The sequence below is a fragment of the Phacochoerus africanus genome, chromosome 10, assembly GCF_016906955.1.
Source record: "Phacochoerus africanus isolate WHEZ1 chromosome 10, ROS_Pafr_v1, whole genome shotgun sequence".
NCBI classification, from domain to species: Eukaryota; Metazoa; Chordata; class Mammalia; order Artiodactyla; family Suidae; genus Phacochoerus; species Phacochoerus africanus.
This window is the reverse complement of record NC_062553.1, coordinates 19,847,243-19,867,133: the sequence shown is the minus strand read 5'-3', so window position 1 is coordinate 19,867,133 and position 19,891 is coordinate 19,847,243. Positions and strand designations below refer to the sequence as shown.

Here is a 19,891-nt window from a genome sequence, read left to right as displayed (position 1 = left end):
CTGTCCTCCTGCTCCCATTGTGTCTCCTCTCCACAGCCACCCCACACACCCCAGCCCCCCCTGACTTCAGCTCCCCTGGCTCGTGGGGTGCGGATGGACAGGTGGCAGGTCCACTCTTGGCCTCTGCGTACATCACACACTGCTCTAGTGCCCCCAGAACCCCAAGGTGTCATTTTCCTCTTCTGATCATCTGAATTCCGGGCGAGGAGCTCAGCTGTCGTCAGTTGCAGGGAATTTTTCCACCGGGATTGCAGTCAGGACCAAGAAAGCATGGGCTTGCAGAAGGCATTCTTTCTACTGTTCAGATGTGCTTTCCCTTTAGCTGTGGCATTAGAAAACGCTCCCTTTACCCAGAGTCAGAGAGGAAAGTTTTGAATTTCATTACAATGAAAAAGAGCAGAAGAGAGGTCATCGCGCTTGCTGCATTTCCTAGGCTCTGTCATGTTTCTTCCATCCCTCCTTTTAAAATTTAGATAACATTTTACTATTCATTATTTAATGTTAAGAAAAATAAAACAGGAGTTCCCGTTGTGGTGCAGGGAAAATGAATCTGACTAGTATCCGTGAAGACTTGGGTTTGATTACTGGCCTTGCTCAGTGGGTTAAGGATCTGGTATTGCCATAAGCTGTGGTGTAGATAGCAGAGGTGGCTCAGATCCCGCTTTGCTGTGGCTGTGGTGCAGCCTGGCAGCTGCAGCTCCAATTCGACACCTAGCCTGGAAACTTCCATACGCCACAGGTGTGGCCCTAAAAAGCAAAAAAAAAAAAAAAAAAAAAAAGAAGAAGAAGAAGAAAAGAAAAAGAAAATGAATTCAAGCCATGCCCAGTGCAAAAAAGAAAAAGAAAAGGGAAAGAAAAATGTAACAGGAGACCTCAGTCTGTTGCTCCAGTCTCTACTAAGTATCACTGTCAGCTTGTTACTTTTATTTTGGAAGAAGATGTAACATCCGACTCTTACTTACAAAAGAGTTTTCTTTGACTTTAATTTACTTTCTAAAATTTTTTTATTCACCCTAAGAAAGAATATCTTCAAAATCAAGGGTTTGATGTGCTATATATATTCCCCTTCCAACATGTGAAGATAAACATATGCTATCAAAAATGTGAAATGTTCATCTGTGTATCACAACTCTTTCAGAAACAGCCTGACTTCATGAAGCCAGAGATCCCCATCTATCAGCCAGTTAACAACAGCCAGATTTAGTGAGGCGTTAATTTTGGGATGTGGGTTTTCACGCATGGCTCATTCGTCCTCCCAGGAACTCTATAAAGACGGTGTTTTTATTGGCCCCATTTTACAGATAAGGAAACTGAGACCGAGAGAGGTAAAGTCAAGGTCATGTTACTGGTAAGTGAAAGTCAGATTCAAACTAGAGCCGTCTGAGTTCAGAGTCCATGCAATCACCCTTCTATCTAACCTCTTAGGAAAAAACCACAGGTTTTGATACCACTTCTTGCCAGGAAAAAAGCAGGCAACAGTTCTGTGGAAGAAAGGGTTCATTCAGAATGAAATGGTAAGGGCCTCCTTCTCGTAAATTTTAACACGTTGTTGCTTGCACTTCCCAACTTGCAGAGAGGTTGGATTCCTAAGGTTGATTTAAAAGCAATTTTGCTGTCTCCTTGCCCCGGGTTCCAAGGTGCTTTGTACACACCTCTCCTATTACACTCAGCACGTAGTCCCTTAGTTGCTTACACGTCTCTCCCCGCCAGGGCTCCAGGCTACTAGAGGCCAAAGACCTCGCCCTGTACTTCCTTAGCTATTCCCAGCACCCAGCGCAGTGCCCAGTCCACGGAGACCCAAAGTGTACACATATTGTCTTAAATTACAAGTCATTTGTTCGGAACTCAGCACACAGTTCCCCAAAGAAATGCATTACAAATGGGAGTGGAAGCATTATATTTCCCACTAGCCCACAAGAGTTTATTTAACCTTTCTTGAAATCTACCAAGAGTACTAATAAGTTATCTGGAGCCGTGGGTGGGAAAGAGGTAGGTGGGGAAAAGATAGAAATCTTCCTCCTCTTTCCTGGGTCAGACTTAGATGAAATTTCACGTGGGTCAGAGTTCATCTTTCACTCCCTCCAAACTGCTCTTTTTTCTACCTCTCCCACCGACGGCATCCCTGTCTCCAGGCTTATGACTCAGTATCCAGCTGTGATCCTTTGCCCAAGTTCTCCCTGTTCTCTTACCAAATATCCTATTTGACCCCCTCACCAGTCAATATCCCTGTTTTCTGGATGTAGGCGAGTACAGTTGATGTGTTTAGTAGGAAATTCACAGATTAGTAAGAATTCACTCAATTTTTGCAAATCTGTGAATGATACACTCTATTATCCCCCTACCCCCCTCACCCCCTCCTCACTCCCACCCCCCCAGTGCCAGGCACATAATTGTTTAGAACACAGTCTTTACGATTCTGGGATTTGGAGATGGACCCAGACTTGAATTCTGGTTCTTCCTCTAAGTTATGTGGCCTCAGGAAAGGAATTTAACCTCTTCTCTAAGCCTCTCATCTATAAAATGGGAATAACTGCAGTTACAAAGAGAGCTAATATTTTAACAACTCTTACTGTTGTATCACATATCAAGCACTGAGGACTTGAAGGTCATGGATTCACTTTATCTTTGTGATAACCCCATGAAGTAGGTGTTTTAGGATGAACTATTATAAAGGAAAGTGATTCTTGAAAGAGATTGCTAATGGTAAATTAATTCCTATTTATTCTCCGCCTTCCTTCTTCCAAAAAAGGCTTTGAGGCAAAATGCTACATTGATAAAATTTCTGGCAGCATGGACGGAAGGGGACAGCCAGTCTGGGGAGGAGATGCTGCTGGAGCTGCTGCTGGATCACCCGTGGCTGAAAATTTATCCTGCAAGTCCGTTCCCTCCCATAGTTCCTGTTTCCACAGCTTCTTCTCTTCCTCTGAATGTGCCGAATCTGCAAGTGGTCCAAGTTTTTTTTTTTTTTTTTCTATCCCCTTTCTTTTTTAATTTTTTCACACAGCCCATGGCAGCTGCAAGGTGGTGGGGGCCAGGCGGATGGCAGCAGCTGTTTGAATGCATGCGATCTCTGTAGTCTTTCTTTGTGAGTCAGGGGCCGTCTGTATAGATCACAAGCTACCACCTGGCAAGACATTTAGTTCCATCCATGTTGTTTAAATGTTTCCTGGATGATATCATAAACGCAGGAGGATGGGAGGGACTTCAAGATGCTGATTTCTAGCCCCTCACTGCCCTGCCCTGGAACATCCTAGGGTGATTTTGCCCCCCAGCTCAGTAGGCAGCTTGAAATCAGCTCCCTAGTCCTTCCCATCTACGAGATGCAGAGATTTGAAAGCCAGTGGGGTGCCTCTGAACAGAAGCCACAGTGCAGTCATGAAAAACACCGTGCAGAAGCCGAAGGCAGATGCAGGTGGCCGGCTCACCCCCTGGGCCCCCTTGGTGGTGTCCTGGTGATAGAGTGACTTCACTTCTCCAGGTCTCAGTTACCTCTCTGGTCAAACAAGCTGGGTGGGCGGAACTAGCTCTCGTCCCTCTTAAGCTTTAGGACTCGTTGATTCTCTGATAAATGACCCAGGACAGATGGCTGTTGATCCTTTGTGATGTTTTCCCGGGGTGGACGGCCCATCATTGTGACCTGGACGACTGTTCAGATGTTTCCTCGTCCCTTTATGCTAACTAGAAATTTCTTATAATTTGAGGGGCTTTTTTTTTGAGTTGTTGTTGTTGTTGTTAGAACTTCTAAAAACATGGAGAGACTTCTACCCTGCATTCCTATCGTGGTGGTCTCCGTTATGCATAGAGTAATGTGTCTGTTTTTAACCTTAATGCTTAGTTTTCAAAGACTTAATAGCAACGAAATTCTATTTTTATATGAAATTTATATTTAAAAGCTATTTCACATACATCATTTCATTTGAACCTCAACCTAAAAATGAGGGGAATTATATTCATACTTCCAAGCGAAGAGATTCAGAATAACCCGAAAATTCCTTCAACAATTTCTCTTTTTGTTTTGTTTTGTTTTTAAATGATTTATATTTTTTCCCTTATAGTTGGTTGACAGTGTTCTGTCAATTTTCTACTGTACAGCAAAGTGACCCAGTCACACATACATGTACACATTCTTTTTCTCACATTACCCTCCATCATGGCTCCATCATAAGTGACTAGACAATAATTTATCTTAAAGTTACGAAGTGAAAGATTCAGGACCCAAACCCAGATCTTTACACAGAGTCTAGTGCTCAGGCCATATTCATTATTAATTTAATATAATATTAATTTAATAAGTATTAATATAAACCAGCACCACCAGCCAATACATCAGCTTCCCCTGCTTGGGTTTCTACTGAGTCCTGAGTACCTTACCAGGCGCTTTGCATACAATGTCTGGAGTCCTTGAAAAAACAATGCAATGGAAGTATCATCTCACTTAGTTTAGAACAGAAAAAAAGGCAGTTTGGAGAGACTAAGCATTAAGTAATTGCCTACTGGCTAATGTCCACTGAAAGCAAAATTCAAAACCAAGCCCATCCTTCCAGCAGTGCTGCCTTTCACTTAAACACGCATCGCCTAAAAACGAGACCCAATATAGTTTAATCTTTAGGATTTTTCAGACCACATGAATTATGGCTCCATGAAAGTAGAGTTCACAGAAATGATTGGCTGATTGACTCCCATTCAGCCTCCTGGAATCTCACTCAGTTGCCCTTAATTTTTCCTGTTGTGCCTCACCCTGCTTCTTGGTCTTTTTTTTCTAGATCCCCGCCCCCTGCTTTTTCAAAAATATTTCTTGTTGCCTTTTTTCTGGATCTTCTTTAAATGTCCCTACTTTAATTTGACGAAGTTGACATTTAAAGTGAGCATGGTATTCTTCGTTAGAACTTGGATGATGGCCAGCAGAGGAATGGGATTTTAGCTTTGCCTCCTCCTTCCCAAATGCCAGGTTATACATCCCAAGATCATTTAAAGTTTCTTCATAATCTATTTTCCTGATGATTTTGCCTAGCTAATCCTTGCCCATTTTGTATCTGCCTAACTCATTGCCTTTTTTTTTTTTTTTGCTTTTCGCTTTTTGCTTTTTAGGACCGCACCCACGGCATAGGGAGGTTCCCAGGCTGAGGGTCCAATCGGAGCTGTAGCCACCGGCCTACGCCACAGCCACAGCAACACCGGATGCTAGCTGCGTCTGCAACCTACAACACAGCTCACAGCCATGACAGATCCTTAACGCACTGAGCGAGGCTGGGGATTGAACCTGCATCCTTGTGGATACTAGTCAGATTTGTTAACCACTGAGCCGTGACAGGAATGCCTCATTGCCTATTCTTAAATACTGCAACTTCATCTATGAAATGGGGACAGTGTGTACGGTGTGGGGAATATAGTCAATAATTATGTAATATTCTTGTATGGTGACAAATAATACTTACACTTACGGTGATCATTTTGAAATGCACAGAAACACTGAATCACTATATTCTGTAACAGGAACTAAGGTAGTGTTATAGGTGAATTACACTTCAAACGCTTTAAAAACAAACAAACGAACTCATAAAAAACCAAAAGAGATCCGATTTGTGGTTACTAAAGGTGAGGAGTGGGGGGCGGAGAATTGGGCCAAGACTGTCAAGAAGTGAAAACTTCCAGTTATAAGAGAAATCAGTACTAGGGATGTAATAGACAACACGACAAACGTGATGAACACGCATTCCTCTACGTTCTACATGAAAGCTGTTAAGAGAGTGAATCCTAAGAGTTCTCATCACAAGGAAACTCTTTTTTCTTTTCTTTGTTTTTTGTCTTTTTAGGGCCGCACCTGCAGCATTTGGAGGTTCCCAGGCTAGGGGTCAAATCAGAGCTGCAGCTGCCAGCCACAGCCACGCCAGATCCCAGCCACGTCTATGACCTATACCACAGTTCATGGCAACGCTGGATCCTCAGCCCACTGAGTGAGGCCAGGGATTGAACATGCGTCCTGGATGCTAGTCAGATTCATTTCCACTGAGCCACCACGGGAACTCCGAAAACACTTTTTTTCTATTTCTTTAATGTTGCATCTGTGTGAGATGATGAATAATCACTAAACTTATCATGGTCATCATTTCATGATGTATGTGAGTCAAATCATTATGCCGCACCCCCTACACTCATACAGTGCTGTCTGTCTATCACATACCAATAAAACAAAAACAAAAGAATGGGGAATCACGATTTCTGTCCTGTCTACATTTCAGAGATTTGATGACATTCAATCAATGGGTAGGGAAAGAACTTGGAAAAGGATAAAGAAACATGGGCACAGATAATACAGTATATTCTGACTTTGAAAACCTTGAAGTATAGAAATGTAGCTAAATAATCAGGATTGTTCAGTGAGGTGAAGATTTGGATGTGCTAGATTTATGTTTTAATATTATTTTTCTTTTTATGGCTGCACCTGAAGCATATGGAAGTTTCCCAGGCTAGGGGTCGAATTGGAGCTGCAGCTGCCAGCCAATGCCACAGCCACTGCAATGCCAGATCTGAGCGGCATTTGTGACCTATGCCACAGCTTGCAGCAATGCCAGATCCCTAACCCAATGAGTGAGGCCAGGGATCGAACCCGCATCCTCATGGACACAATGTCAGGTTCTTAACCTGCTGAGCCACAACAGGAACTCCCTCTATTTATTAAGTAGTTAATGTAATATATACTAATTATATAAAATAATTTAATGTGACATTAATTACTCTTAAAAGGACTTTACAGGCATAACTAGAGTAACGTCCTTTCTAGAACACACACTGACATGGTTGAGAGCTGCTTAAACATGGGATTGATGCCCTTCTGTGCTTCTCCCCACATCTCCCAGGTCTTCTGCATGTACACTTTTGGCTGCTCTCCTACAAACCCCACATTGGGTATTGCCAAGTGCCCTGTGTTAGCCTTCTCTTGCAGAAGTCCCCAGAGTTTCCAGTACAAGGAAGCATTTTACAAAGTTAACTCTTTCTGTGCAGCCCCACAAGGATAATGACCTCCTGACATCCATTGACTGAGAACCTACTCGATGACAACGGGACATAACAAATTCATGGAATCTTTTAAATGGATTTATGGTTTATCAATTACAACTGCATCCAAATGCTTTTGGAAAATACACAGACTTGTTTAAGACAAAATTCTACGAGGCATGTATATGAACGCTCAGGAAATATTTGTCCAATAAATGCACAGAGAAGAAGAGAATGACAATGTGCAGGCAATGCTCATGGCATCTGTGGATTTGCGACCCTTTTGTCAAAACTCGATCCCTACCCCCTGCCCTGAGGGCCAGAGCTCAGATCTTAGAAACCTCTTGAATGGCTTCCCAAACACCCAGTATACAATAGGCACTCAATAGTTGTGTACTGAATGTATGTATAGATAAATGCTACTCATCTCCGTCTCTTGCTTTGGCTGTACCCACAGCATGCAGAAGTTCCTGGGACAGGGATTGAACCCAAGCCACAGCAGTGAATGTCGGATTCTTAGCCTGCTGCGCCACCAGGGAACTCCCAAGTCTCTTAATTAGATTACAGTTTTGAGGATAGCAAGTACTTTGTAGGCCCTTCTGCATCCCCAGCAGAACCCAACACTGTACTGAGGGAAAGCCGCCTGCTTGCAAATTAAAAAGGAACTTGACTAGTATCATCTACCAACAGATGCATTTCTGGAGGACCTTATTAAAAAAGGAAATATCTTTAAACTACCCAGATGGGGTAGAGATGGCTTTGATTTCGGAAAACTCCGTGTGTTTCTCTGAAAGCATATGTGAAAGAGAGTACGGAGTTAGTAAAGCATGAGGAGAAGGGGAAGGGCCTACAAAGCAGTGCTGTTGGCTCAAAGGCAGGGAGAGCATCTAGTCAGTGGCACAGAAGCCTCATCCTTTGAACCCTGTCTCTGCTGAGAAACCTACGGTCTCATCAGAGAGGAGACTATGGGACCAGAACACTCTGAACTGGAGTGGAGTCTGAACTGGCAGTCCATCACGTCTTGAAATGGCAGTGGCAAAAAGCAATTTCCTTATTCATAAATCATGAATGAAAGCCTATTAAATATTTTTACGGGCAATGTGACATCGAGAATTCATCAGCGGACTCACTCACCTCAACAAAGCTGGGTAGAGCAGTCCAATCATCTTGAAGGGAAACTCTTAACACCGGTTCCTCTTGGGGGCTCGAGTGTCATCAAACACTGCCAAGACAGCCTGGTGCACCCTGAATCTGATGCCCACTTCACCTTGCAGCAAAGGAAGTGAAAGTGTCAAAATGAGGAGAGGAAATTCAACATTCTCTTTAAGGGGAAAAATGCAGACACAAGCTTTTTTTTTTTTTTTCCCCTCCTTGGGTGGGGTGGCGGGTTCGGAAGTGCTTTGATTATAGAGGATATCTGTAAAGGCAAACAAGAAATAATCTTCCCTATTTCTTGTTTTTCTTGGGCTTATCCTGAAATCCGAGGCCTGAGTTTTGCATAAGAGCAGCCTGCAAAACAAATTATCAGAGGGTAAGAGGAGAGAAATGATGCTATAGCTGCTTGAGGCGAATTTGATTTTCTTTCCTGTTTTAGGGCTGCCTCAATATTCCTGACCTCAGTATTTCCTTTGAATCGAAATCGCTGGGTGAACTGGATTCCCCCAATCCTAGACAGAGCCTTAACCATAGACTTGTCAGATGTCACGAATTGTAAAACATCAGCCACACGGAACATGTGACTAATTGAAGAAAAGGGGTGACTGAATTAGCAGTGTGATTTTCGTTAAGACATTTGGCCTCTCGGGTCCTCTTAAGTAACATCATGTAGACCGTGGACCAATTGGCCTTGTCATAGCGTGACCAACTTGTCCCAGGCTTTGTCAGCTTTAGTATGGAAAGTCCCATGTCCCTGGAAACCCCTGACGCAGGTAGACTGGGCCGGTGGTTACCCTGGGCTGCTGGGACTCCTGCTATGTTTCAGAGTACACGGAGGGTCAACCCCTTGGGTCTTGAGCAGCTCCATCCTGCAGCCCTCACTCCATCTTATCAGTGGGAATGGATTGTCGTGTGTCAGACACGGAATAGTTATTTTTGCCCTTTCATCTTTCCTCATTACCTCCTTCCTTATTGGCAGGGTCCTGATTTTATTCTTTGGTGCATCTACTGAGTGGCCATGTGTCCAGAAAAAAGGTGACTCTAACTTCAATTTTCCAACATGGGGTGGATCTTGATTTATCTAAGCCAAGCATGCAATTCTAGTTTCCTTGCCAGAGCCTGAGTTAGTGGGATAACGTGATATGCATGGCTACGGTATTACCAGCTGTTAAAGCATCGACATGCTCTGTAATGATTGGTAGAGAGATGTTGCCCAAGTGCCTGGCTCCTGCCCGGGGTTTCTGTGCTAAACTTCTCCCATTCAGCTACTAAAGGGTTAATGTCCAGCAACACTGGGGGCTTCCTGGACCCTGGCTCCAAGTGCCCTTTCCTTTGTGTGTATTTATTTTGCAGAATGTCTTGCCTATGTGTGACCTAGTTCTGAGGACAGGTGGCAGCAATAAACAGCTCTTCCATTCATTTTCCTGAGGACATTGGTCCCAGTAGCTGCTACCAGGGTCCAAGGTCATGGTGTAGTCTCAGGGCTGGTGTTCACAGCAGCAGATACGGTGGTTCCGGGCCAGCCCAGTTCTAGAGTGTGATTCTGGGCACAGCCTCTAAACCTTGCAGTGCCCTGGTTTTTCAGGGGATACAACTTTTAAATCAATTTCTTTTCTGCTCAAATAGCTTTGCCAGTTAGGTTTCATATGTGCCTCACCACCCAAAACTTAGGAATGTAAAATAATAACCATTTATCTAGCTGTGGGCCATCCATCTGGGCTTGGCTCAGCTGGGCTCCCCTGTGGCTCTGAGGGCAGCTGCTGGGTTGGCTAGAACTGGCTGATCTGGAGTGACCTCAGCTGGGATGAGTGACCTCAGTTTCTACTGCATGTGACCTGTCATCCTCCAGCAGATGACTCTTTCAGGGACTTGCTCACACAGAGTGGCAGTGGCCTTCTGAGGGGAAGAAAGTGGACAGGGACAAGGGCCCCCAAGCCCAGAACTGGCAGTCACCTCTGCTCTATTGCATCGATCAGAGCAGGTCACAGTCCCAGACTGGGCTCAAGGGTTGGAGACACAGTCTCTGCTTCTTGGGAGTAAGCGTAGGTACAGGGAGAGTAGCAGCTGAGACACTTTGCCCATCACCACAATCATCCAGAACTTGCACTTGGTGCTCTAAGGGGCACACATGGTGGAAGATCAGGGAAAAGGAGGCAGAAGGAGTCCCCTTTATCCTCAGTAGACTCAGGAACACTGTGGGGGAACCAGGGTGGGTCTGTCTACACCACCTAAATTCTGGGAGCAAAGGCCTGGCTTAAGGGAGAGGCACGTGAGAGAGGCTATGAAATGCTGCCAGGCTCTACTTCGATTTCCTCAAGTTTTTGCAAGTAAATCAATTTGGGGACCATGAGAAACTGCTAATTTTTTTTTTTTTTTGCTATTTATTCTCTTCTTTTTTTGTCCTTTTAAGCTTACACCTGTGGCATATGGAAGTTTCCAGGGTAGGAGCTGAATCAGAGCTGCAGCTGCCAGCCTATGCTACAGCTATGGCAATGCTGGATCCAAGCCACATCTGCGACCCAGTCCACAGCTCAGAGCAATGCCAGATCCTTAACCCACTGAGTTAGGCCAGGGATTGAACCCCATCTTCATGAATACTAGTCACGTTCTTAATTCACTGATCCTCTATGGGAACACTGCTATTTATTTTCCTTCTGTGTTTTGGTGATAGGATCCTCTGAGTTTTGGCCTAACACCTGGGTGCCTAACCAGAGACTGCATCTCTTAGCTTCACTTACATTTGTGTCCACATGGCTGAGTCCAGGCCAGTGGGACGCATGCACACATGATGCGTGTAGCTTCCATGTTATCTCCTTCAAGAGAAAACCTCTTGCCCTAAATTCTCTATTTCGACTTTCCCTGCCTGACAAGTGGTAACCACTGATGCCCTTTTGGAAGCCATATGTTGAGAATGGAAGAGCCACTTGCCAGCCTTGGACCACTCGACTCCATACTAATAGAGAGAAATTAACTCCTGTTTAGCCACTATATATATATATATATATATATATATATATATTTTTTTTTTTTTTTTTTTTTTTTTTTTGCCATTTATTGGGCTGCTCCCTCGGCATATGGAGCTTCCCAGGCTAGGGGTCTAATTGGAGCTGTAGCCACTGGCCTATGCCAGAGCCACAGCAATGTGGGATCCGAGCTGCATCTGCAGCCTACCCCACAGCTCACGGCAACGCCGGATCCTTAACCCACTGAGCAAGGCCAGGGACCGAACCCGCAACCTCATGGTTCCTAGTCAGATTCGTTAACCACTGTGCCACGACGGGAACTCCAGCCACTATATTTTAGAGTCCCTTTGTTATGGCAGCCTAAGGTGGACCATAACTAATATCTCACTCTATCTTCCCTTTGGAGAGTCATTCTTTCTATCTATCTTCTATCTGTCTGTCTGTCTGTCTATCTATCATCTCTCTTCTCTCTACCTATCTCCTATCTGTCTGTCTGTCTGTCTGTCTGTCTGTCTATCTATCTATCTATCTACCTACCTAATTCAGCTGCACCCATGGCACATAGAAGATCCAGGGCCAGGGACTGAATCTGAGCCTCAGCTGTGAGCTACGCCATATTTGCACCAATGCCAGCCCCTTAACCCACTGCGCTGGACTGGGGATCGAAACTGTGCCTCCACAGAGACTATACCAGCTCCTAAACCCACTGTGCCACAGCATGAACTCCAGAGACTCACTTTAAATATACCAAAGATTCAGAGGTGTCCAACAGTTTTTTTAAAAAAGGAGTTCAAATCTTATTTACCGAGGGACTCTCTCTTTTATGTGAAACATTCCCTGCTATCCACTTACTGATTTCACAGAGACAACTGTAAAATAAATTTGCTTTTGAGGAAGTACTGAAGTAGACCCTGGAGTTATCATCTCTAATGACTGTCAATAAGGCTCGTGATACCACCCATCCCAACCCCTCGGTTCAGCTGCCATTGCTTCCTTCTTCAAAAGGCAGGACACACAGTGGAAAAAGCAGGAACTTGACTGACCACAAGCCTGGCCTGGAATTAAGGCTCTTGTGACCTTGGGCAACCACCTTCATCTCTCTAAGCCTCTGTTTCCTAGAACACCTGTGCCTGCATCGTCGGGTTGTTTGAATCCTGTATAGAAAAGCACCTGGCATGTGAGTGCCTCTACCCTCACCCCCGCTCCCGCTCCCCTCTCCCTCTGCTTTTCCAGGAAATTTCCTTCAGGGTCTCACAATCCTTCTAACAAAGACATTCACTCTCCTGCCTCCTCTAACCCGCCTCCCCCACCCAAGTAAAAGCGAAAGTGAAAGTGAAAGCCAAGACCATTTGGGTGAATGCTGTTTCTCAAAACTACCTAAATTCTAAAAGGGGTTACATTTAAAGAGAGAGAGCCTGAGAGACAGAAAGTATAAGTAAATCTTCTTAAAAGTCACAAGGAAATGCATTCAATCCTTTTTGGGCTGTGGGATCCTCCGAAAGAGAAGCGACTTTTAGTTCCGCATCTTTCACGGATATGAATGGCCTTAGGCAAGGAGTGGAGAATCAGATCAGCCTGTGGGTTTTCCTGGGAAAGCCAAGGATGACACATGGTCTTCGAATTCAAATTAATTAGGAATAATTCGAAATTTACTGACTTGGCATAACTCTCATCCGTTGCTAGCCTACAAACCAAGGGGAAAGCAGGCAGAAAATTGAGCCAGGAGGTCTCTTACATTGGAGACTCCATGAGGGAGAGGTTGGCGCCTTCTCCTCACTCCTTCCTCCTCTGCAGAGGCCAGCACAGTGTTGTGTGCACAAGGAACAGTCAAACACACTCACCAACTACCCTTTCCTCAGGCACCTGGAGGGGCCAACTCTTCAAAGGGGACTTTTACTCATTAAGAATTTGGGAGGTTCTGGGATTAAGAGATACAAGTTACTATGTATAAAAGAGACAAACAGGAAGGATATATTGTATAGCATGGGAATTAGACCCATTGTTTTGTGATAATTTTAATGGATTATAATCTGTAAAAATACTGAATCACTATGCTATCCACCTGAAACTAATATAATATTGTACATCAACTATACTTCAATAAAAATTTTTAAAAACATGTGTGGGTGGGAAGGGAACAAGCCACAGAAATCAAAGCCAGTTATGTCAAGGAGAAATGGACTTTATCTGAAGGATATCAGGGAAGCTCATCAAATCTAAGGAACTGGAGCAACCAGGCATTGGAAAGAGTAGAACCAAGGCAACCCTGGGCCCTCAGCAATGACATTCGTTGGGCCAGCCATCTAAAGCGCAGATGTGAGGTGACAGGGAATGTGATTGGTCCAGCCTCAGACAGGGTTCACTCTTGATCAAGAAACTATAACCAAGGGAGCAGGGCAGCTATGACTTAGAGGACAGTGCCTAGAGGTTGCGGACTTACTGGGAACCCAGCAGCCACCCACAGAAGTGCCTCTGAAAAACTTGGTGTGTGACTTATCCTTTATGCATAACAAACAGTCCAAAAACTATTGAAAACCACAACCATTTTCCCTGCTCAAGATTCTGTGGGTCAGCAATTTCGGCTGGGCTCAGCTGGGTGGTTCATCTGTTGGTTTCACTTGGGGTCAGTCTTGTGGCTTCAGGTATCTGGTAGCTTAACTGAGGTTGGATGGTCCAGAATGGTTTCACTCACATAATTGGAAGTTAGTGTTTTTTATGGGCACAGAAAGCCTACTGCTACTCCATGAGACTTATCCTCTAGTAGGTTACCCTGAGCTTCTTTACCTGGTGGTCTCAGGAAAGCAAGAGAGGGCAGACCTCAGTGTGCTTCTGTCTGTATCACATTTGCCCTTGACCTATTGATCAAAGTGAACCACACAGCCAAGCCTAGAGTCAAGAAATCAAGAAATAGGAATTCCCATTGAGGCTCTGCAGGTTAAGAACCCAACTAGTACCCATGAGGATGTGTTTTCTATCCCTGGCCTTACTAAGTGGGTTAACAATCTGGTATTGCTCTGAGCTGCGGAGAGGGTTACAGATGTGGCTCAGATTCTTAGTTGCTCTGGCTGTGGTGTAGCCCAGTGGCTATGGCTCAGATTCAACCCCTACCCTGGGAACTTCCATGTGCTGTAGGTGCGGCCCTAAAAAAAAAAAAAAGAATTGGTGGTGATGATTGCACAACTCTGTGAGCATATGAAAAACCACTGAATTGTGTGTAGTTTAAATGGGTGAATAGTGAGGTGTGAATTTTATCTTAATAAAACTATTAAAAAAAGAAGCCAAGAAATAAAGTCTATTTTGTGATAGGAGGTGGAACAAAATCATATTACAATGAGATATGCATATAGGGCTTGCAGACCTCTATGGCCCCTTTGTGCAATCCATTCCACTTTATATTGGTCTCCACGTATTCTCTAAAGCATAATGAATTTTAAAATCTTTTCATTTTTCCTTAAAAAGTAAATAAGCTTATTAAAGTAATAAAATTAATCTATAGGAAGATTTAGGTGTCTGCTTTGTTTTTTCTGTTTTTGGGTTTTTTTTTTTTTTTTTGGCTGCCTCCACAGCACATGGAAGTTCCTAGGCCAGGGATAGAACTTGTGCCAGAGCAGAGCAGTGACCCAAGACACTTCAGTGACAATACTGGATCCTTAATACTCTGTGCCACAAGGGAACTCTTGAGAGATTTGTTTTAACCAGAACTTCCAGCTCCATATTTTTCTGAATAAATCTGAAATGTGGGGAGGTAAAAGAAACTGGATAAATCCTTAGCCTGATGCTTGAAACTCCATCTGATGAATTTTTGAAATGTAATTTTTTTCTCAGCTGATATTCATAACACCAGATTGTACCTGGACTTAGATTCCATTAAAGACGACAGTAGTCATTCCTTGAAAACTTACTGTGGACTAGCTGGTTTGTCCAAATACCTTTAATTCTCACAATATTTTGTGAAGTAGGAATTATTATTCCCATTTTATGGTTGAGGAACTGCAGGCTATGGGGCTAAGCTTTCTCCCTCTGTTACAGAAGTTGTTCACATCAGAGACAGGATTTGAAATCAGGTCTGTCTGAGTCCTTAGGCTCAGGCTCTGCCCTTCTTGGCCTCTCAGTAATATTGGTTTGTGTCCAAGAGAGAAACTGATTTATATGAATCACATGGTGAAGAAATACACACCATGCTGTCTTCTCAACTTGGTCGATTTTGTGAATGGAGAGAAAATGTTAGTTGCCAAAGGTCAAATGGAACATCTTTCCTCTGCACCTTCATTGAAGAAACTTTGAGGTTTCTCACCCCGACCTTCAACCTTCACTATGGAAGGAGTTACATGTTTGAAAAATATTCCTTACTTTTGGGAAAAAGGTGAGGGGCTCAGTATCTCAGAGGGCATGGCCTCTGATTGACTTTTGGGTCCCTTGCTTCATACTTCAGCTTGAAGGCTGAGGGGCCGAGGAAAAGATGGGAAAGGTATTTTATTGGTCACTTAAAAAAAATACTTCAGTAACTGAAGGATTTAGTTGAAAATGGTCAAACTATATAATTTTTGCTTAATGACTGGAAAAAATACATATAAGGAAATGATTGGTACAATTACAGATGGGCACATATATTTCTCTCTCACTTCCAAAAGATTATGATCCATATGTTTGCTGGGAATTGAGTATTTGGAACATGGTTTGCATTTCCCCCTGTAAATGATATTTCAAAAAAATAAAATAAAGTTTCTAAAACCCAACTGCCATTTAACTCTTAATGTTCTTCAAGCCCAGCCCAGTTTTCAAGACATCCAATCTCCATTTCAGGGCAAAGTTGTGTGTTCAGGTCCTAATCAGATCAGGAAACACATCTATCTAGTAGTCCTTTGGATTCAGCATGGAAGGAATGGGGGAGGATTTAGGGGCAAAGGGCAAGGGCAGACAGGAAAGCAGAGGGTCCGCACAGTATTTGGGGGTAAATTCTTAAGGGAATTATATGCCAGGCCCTGCTCAAGGTACTTGTCCAACAATCCCATTTTCTCCTCCTTATAGGCCAGTGAAGTGGGCATAATTATCTTATTCATTCCATATTACAGGTGCAGACTTATCTAGGCAATTTGCTCAAGGTCCCAAATGTGGTCAATAGCAAAATCAGAACTTGAACTCAGATCTGTTTCATTCCAAAGTCTTTGTTATCCAGACAAAACTTTCACTGAAAAAGATACATGCACCCATATGTTCATTGCAGTACTATTCAAAATAGCCAAGACATAGAAACAACCTAAATGTCCATCAACAGATGAATGGATTAAGAAGATGTGATGATATACACAATGGAATACTACACAGCCATAAAAAGAACAAAATAATGCCATTTGCAGTAACATGGTTGTAACTAGAGACTCATGCTAAGTGAAGTAAGTCAGAAAGAGAAAGACAAATACGATATGATATCACTTATATTTGGAATCTAATATATAGGACAAATGAACCTATCTACAGAAAAGAAACAAACTCATGGTTATGGAGAACAGACTTGTGGTTGCCAGGGGGAGGGAGTGGGATGGACTGGGAGTTTGGGATTAGTAGCTGCAAACTATTGCATTTGGAGTCGATAAGCAATGAGATCCTGCTGTATTGCACAAGGAACCGTATCTAATCACTTGTGATGGAACATAATGGAGAATAATGTGAGAAAAAGAATGCATATAAATGCATCACTGTGCTGTACAGCAGAAATTGAGCACTGTAAACCAACTATAATAAAATCATTAAAAAGACAACAAAGTCTTTGTTGTTTCTGTTCCCCATACTACTGCTGGTCTATCGTTATCTTCATTTCTGCACTAACAAGAGAGGAGGGAGGAACTCTGGGCTGGTGGCTGAGCAGGATTTCTGAACTGAGGAGGGAGTTAAGCAAGAAGGGAGGAGTGTCAAGGAAGCACCAAATACTTTCACCTCCTCTGTCCACACACAGGGTATCCCTTAGGCAATTGTTCTTAAGTCGGGGCAGGTCATACTATTCTCTTGACTTTATAAGTGCATGAGTCCCATCTGATGGTCTGGTAGTGGATGGCAAATTCATTCTACTCTTTTCAACATCTCAAGCCCTGTGTCCTGAAGACATGAACAAGGATACAGCATGAATTAGTTATTACGAAATTGGGGTATGAATTCAGAGCCACCTGGGTTCAAGTCCTAAATCTGCTCCTTAGAAGCTGTGTGAGCTGAAATGTCCTTGACTGAAGTGTTGGGATAAGAACTACACATACAAGTGCTCGCTTCAGCAGCACATATACTAAAACTGGGACGATACAGAGAAGATTGGCATGGCCCCTGTGCAAGGATGACATGCAAATTTCTAAAGCATCCCATATTTAAAAAAAAAAAAGAGCTACACCTATGAGTTATGGCATCACTGTGAAGATTAATTACATAAATTTAAATAATATATAAAGTACTTAGCATAGTTATTAATGCTTGCTAAGCATTCACTCAGTGCTGGAGAAGAACTATTTGGGCTCAATCAGGGACTATTATGGGATCAAATGCAAGTTTACCAGGTGGGAGAGCCTAGATCCCGCTCCTGAAACAACAAATCTGAGAATGTCAGTGGTTCTGAAAACACAGCAGAAACAGTCCTTGCTCACACTGCGTGGCCATTATGGACTGGCTGAGGCTTGGCTTCTCCAGCCATCTCGGGACTGAGGGCAGCCTTTCTCTGGAACATTGCCAGTCTGTGTGGCACATGGAAAAGAGAAGCCCCAACACAGGCTGGAATAAAGGCGTCCCCTCTGTATACTTTTCATTGGCCAACGCAAGTCATATGGCCACTCCTGAGTTCAACAGTGCAAGGGTGGAAATCGAAGGGAAGAAAATTATTATATTTTATCTTATAATCACATACTTTACCAGCTAGGCATCCTGAGTCCTGCACATAGCACGAATTCTTGAATAGGAATATTATCACTGTTCCCCCAAGAGCTCTTGGGGCTCCCTTTCTCCTCTGGTCTAAAGGGGTGTCAGACCTCCCAAAGTCCAGTTGTGCCTTGTTCAGCTCAACATCTGGAGAGACTCAGCTGTACCACATATTTGTTCCTAAATCACGGAATTGCTCACTGATTTGGCCACCGCACCACCTTTTCCAGACAAGAGAAGAGGAAAAACTTACTTGCAAAGAGAAAGAGAAGGTTCCTCTTGGGCAGGCTGAGGCCTCTTTTGGAGCTCGGCCACAATAAACAGAGAAGATTTATAACAACGAGGGTGCCCCAAACAGAGTAAAATGGAATTCCAGGGCATTGGGTGGGAGGAGCGACCGCAGGGGCTGGTGCACCATCCGAAGTCTGCCGTCTGCCAGGAGCATGATCTCAGACAAGCGGCTCCCTTTTCTGGCCCTCGGTCTCTTCATCTGCAAAAGGGGGCAGTAGTGGTGGGAATAGCTGGATAGGAGGAAGAGGAAATAATATATATATATGGCAGAAATATGATGGTGTATAAAATCTGAGTAAAACAATAATTTGGTAGTAAATATGGAAGTGGTTGTTGAATCCTCAAAGCACTGGACAAATTCTAAGTTCTCTTCTTTTTTAAATTTTTTTTTTAAAGTTTAGTTGGTTTACACTGTTGTGTCAATTTCTGCTGTACAGCAAAGTGACCCAGTCATACATACATACATATATATATATACACATTCTTTTTCTCATTTCTGCTGTACAGCAAAGTGACCCAGTCATACATACATACATATATATATATATATATACACATTCTTTTTCTCATATTATCTTCTACCATGTTCTATCGCAAGTGATAGTACCTGTTGCTGTACAGCAGGACCTCATTACAAATTTCCAGCTCTTAAAGCTCTTCAAAGTGTTGCGAAGAAAGGAAATTTATATCATTTCAGTGTTCAATTTGCTGGCAACCGTCTAATGCTATAATTCAGCATTAGTCATGGTTGGCTAACTTTTTTCTCTAGAAAATTAGCTGGACTGTGCAAACACCAAGACACTGCACAGCCTCTTGGGACAAAACAAGACACACCGAGTCTTGGGGCAAAAGACTGAGAGATCAAAGGCCAGGTGGGCTGCTTGCTTGTCGCGTGGGGGGCCATTTGGTATCATTTCCTTATTTCACTCGGGCAGTGTTGCTCAACTTCCACTCTCTCCATCATCAAAAAGTATTTTTAGGCCCTTTCATTACAGGAAACTTTTGGCATTGTTCTCAGGGTTGGTCGGATGGGGGAACATGCGTTTTGCAGAGTGAGTAGGCTTGTAAACAAGGACTAGTAAATTCACCTTTGCATATTAGGGGGGCGGGTATTTACTCTTATCTGAAGCTGCATTTTGTGTCTGAGTGGTGGAGGGCACTAGGGCAAATGTTCCACCCCTAGTTCCTTAGTGTGAACTTGACTTAGCTCTTCATCGTGCAGATGGCCTCCTCGGAAGTTTTCTCTTGCCCACTAAGACTCAGGTAGGGATCCCTCCTCCTCCATGTTCCTGGTCCAGCACTGTCCTTGTCCCATTATTTGCACTGCAAATATTTAATCAGATAGCACTTTCTCTGTGCCAGGTACTGTTCTAAGTGCTTTAAATGTGTTCATTCATGAGGCTGTCACAGCAACTCTAGAGGTGAGTGGCTTTTGGAATCCCCTTTTTCGGATGGAGAAGTTGAGACACAGAGTGGTTAAGCAGCTTCCCTCATGTTGCACAGCTTGGGCAGTTAAGAGGATTAAGTAAGGTAATGTCTATCAAGGGCTTCACACAGTGCCTGGTGCCCCACAATGGTGCTTATGAGTAAGT

At 43.5% G+C, this 19,891-nt stretch overlaps 1 non-coding gene across 1 annotated transcript; it reads left to right on the top strand.

Annotated features, from left to right (window-relative positions):
* The first annotated feature begins 17,364 nt into the window (after nucleotides 1–17,364).
* Nucleotides 17,365–17,471, top strand: LOC125110461 (U6 spliceosomal RNA). Its single transcript, XR_007130635.1, has one exon. It is a non-coding gene; the product is annotated as a U6 spliceosomal RNA (small nuclear RNA).
* Nucleotides 17,472–19,891: the final 2,420 nt, after the last annotated feature.